The following is a 3,550-nucleotide window of genomic DNA, read 5'->3' on the forward strand; positions in this document are numbered from 1 at the left end:
GATCCTGTTGTCCCATTCAACACTGGCTCGAATAGGTCATAGTCATATAGCAATTGTTGCACTGATAAGGGAAGTAAGCGCAGTGCTGTAAAATAAGTTTGAAATAATTATTGCGAATAACGTATGTCGCTTTTCTACGGTAATCAAATGCAAATACGTTAAATGGGAAATACTGTCTGACGTTCAAGTCGTCGATGGATGCGGTACCAAAATACCCGACCTTTAGTATAAAGGGAGGTAACTGAGGTTGCGTTAACTCGACCTGATCGATCTATCATTGTGCGTGTATCGCGAAGTGCTCTCAGTAAAGATGTTCAAATTGGCGGGGAATCGATGGTACGCAGACGTGACGAGACGTGTGTGCTGCAGGATGGTTTAATCCACAGGAACTACCCCCTGCATAGGTATAAGCTTGACATCGTTGTATTGTCTGAGAAATAACTCAGGTTTTCTCTACGTATGTCATTTATGTTTAGCCTTGAGACCCACGACGACTTAGTCAGCAGGGAGGTGTTTATGGTGCTGTTGGGAAGTGATGCCGGTCTTTTGTTGAAAGTCTAGTACTGTAATATATACTGAGTCAAATTAAAAACTTTCACATTTTTAAAAGTAATCCCATATATGTATACAACGGACAAATTTATCAGAGAAGGTATTTTTTAATCATTAATGTCCAAAGAAGGATTTAATTAACGGTAGTAACCATAATTTGTTCCAAGCACCTACGGTATTCGGTAATAAAATCAACAGTTTAAATCATAAATCCCAAGCACGAGAGTCTGATGGCACACAAGTTCAGTAGCGTGTATGGCCACCATGTGCCACACAACGCCTCCGCATGGACCTTGTGATGCTTGTGAACACATGATTGGGAAGACGACGCCATTGTTGCTGCAATATGGAGCATCCTAGATGTGTTCGATGGGATTGAGGTCGGGAGACCTTGACGGCCAGTCCATGACGTTGACTCCCGCATTCTGAAGGAAATTCATTGTCAAAATTGCTGTGTGGGGTCTGGCATTGTGTTGGAAGATCAAACCGGGTCCATGTGCTGCCATGAAAGGCAGAAGTTCTGGTGCCAGTACCTCGTTGCGGTAAGCAGCAGCGTTGAGGTTGCCACGGATGGCAAGAAGCCTGGAACGTGCATTGCCACAGAAAGCACCCCACACCATGACACTTCCGCCTCGAAATCTGTCAACTTCCTGTACACAACACTGGGCGTAATGTTCATGACTGCGCCTCCACACCCTGCCCTACCATCAGCAAATCGAAGATTAAATCGGGATTCATCACTGAAGACGACTTGATTACAATTCCTCTGAGTCCATCGTAAGTGTCGCTAAGCCCACAATTGATGTTGACGTCTGTGTAATTGAGTCAGAATCGGACCGCAGGATGGCCGTCGTGCTTGAAGATGAGCAGTTCTCACACGGTTTCGAACAGTGTGCGCACTCAATCTACCCCTAAACAGTTCATTTCTGGTTGATGTTGCTGACAACTTGCTCAATGGTTCAACTTGAAGCTTCAACAAGATGTTCCTTGTCTCTCCGTCCAGGCTTGGCGGGACTGCATCGAGTACCTAACGTGTATGCTGCATCATATCCTGGTGTGCCACCATAGTGTGTCTCTGAAGTTTGTACGTGACAGATTATCATTATAATTGTTAGTGTTTTATCAATCAAACATGCTTCACCATTTGTTTTAGAATATATTAGGTAAACCGGGTATATAGTAAGTGAGTGAGTATGTTTTTACGCCGCTTTTAGAAATATTCCAGCAATATCACGGCGGGGGACACCAGAAATGGGCTTCACACATTGTACTCATGTCGGTAATCGAACCCGGGTCTTCGGCATGACGAGCGAACGCTTTAACCACTCGGCTACCCGACCGCCCCGGGTATATAGTAGAACAGTAGAAGAAGAGTTGTATTCCATAAGAAGAACTGTGTTGCATGTAGTCGTTGATTGTAGAACGTACGCTTTAAATTACATTGCAAGGTTTTATAATCAGAGATGTCATACATCAATAGTAAAGACTAAGTACCCCTTTAGAATTTCGGGGAAGACATATTTCTTGTAGCGCTTTATAGTCATATAGTTCGGGTACAAATTAAAGAATTAAGACACACACACCATCCTTAATACATCAAATTGTATGAACACTTCAAACATATTATATCCACAGAAGAATATATACCGCACACAGCTCGTGTCAAGGTAGACTCTCTTCATAAAAGCCAACATCTACGCCTTGCCCTGGCCGTCGAGATCTCCATATCTCAACCCAATCGAACACCTCTGGGATGAACTCAATCGATGTGTAGTCAACGTCAGAACACGCCGCGGACACTCCCACAACTTGCCAACGCGTTACAAGCAGAATTCCGCAGGACAGAATTCGTACACTTATCCAGTCAGTGCCGAGGCGATGCAGAGCCGTGATTGCTGCCCGGGGCGATCACACGAGTTCAACGCAACCTTGTGGCCTTATGTAACATGACAATGAACAGTTTTCAATGCCTTTGTATGTGACTATCGAGCTCCAAAAATTCACATTTGTATCTATGATATTAAATTAAATATATCGACTTCATTATTTACAATAAGTTTACTAAAGATCTACGTGTGCGTTTCTTTTTGTGGAGAGTGTATGTGGTGACGGGATCTTCAATCAGACCTATATAACTACAAAAGAGTAACTAAATGACGTGATAAGGTATTGGAATATATTGAAGAGGTTAGTATGGGAGATCCATGAAGAGATCAGATCCTTATGTCAACGGGTAGACGTGGAGACCACCTAGCCTTATTAAACAAGCATGATTAGATTTCTTCCTCATGTTGAAAACTCAATTGAAAATCTGTGAGAGAAGGTGGCTACAGGCCAGATCATCATTCAACGCACTGGATAACCCTACAATTGAAAGATAGTGAGAAAGGAAAAGGTTACTGGAAATTAAGAATTCTAGTCTTCGAGATAAAAAGTATGTAGACCAAATCGAAATTGTGATACGAGATTTAAGTGGTGAAAATAATCTGGACACAGATCAGTATGGACAACCAGACATCGTTATGAACATGAGGGGGCAAACAGTAAAATAGTATTCCAGGAAATAAAAGAGCAAGTGAACAATATGAAAAAGTCATTATCGGTTTTATTGAAATCATTGGAACATAGTATGGATTCCACAGAACATATTAACGAAAAGCATAATATTTTCAAAATGATTGCAAGAAATAACTTAAATAAAAACAGAAGGCGTTATAGTTCAGAAACCAAAAAAGTACACTTAAAACCTTGGAACAAAACGTTTTCTGGATATATCATTCTTAAGATACAAAATTCCCAACATGTAGTGCTTAGTTAAAAAATGAAACAAAAGCACCTCTCCACTAGGAACAGTGAGGTTGATATGAAGAATTTGTTTAAAGATCTTTAACATACCAAAATGAACCCATGAGCAGCAAAGTAGGATGGAAGGTGAACTTTAATATGATTTGTTTGTGTTTTGGCTGTTTAACGCCGCATTCAGCAATATCCCAGCTAT

The sequence above is a fragment of the Haliotis cracherodii genome, unplaced genomic scaffold (genome assembly GCF_022045235.1).
Source record: "Haliotis cracherodii isolate W230 unplaced genomic scaffold, xgHalCrac1.p SCAF_3, whole genome shotgun sequence".
Classification (NCBI taxonomy): domain Eukaryota; kingdom Metazoa; phylum Mollusca; class Gastropoda; order Lepetellida; family Haliotidae; genus Haliotis; species Haliotis cracherodii.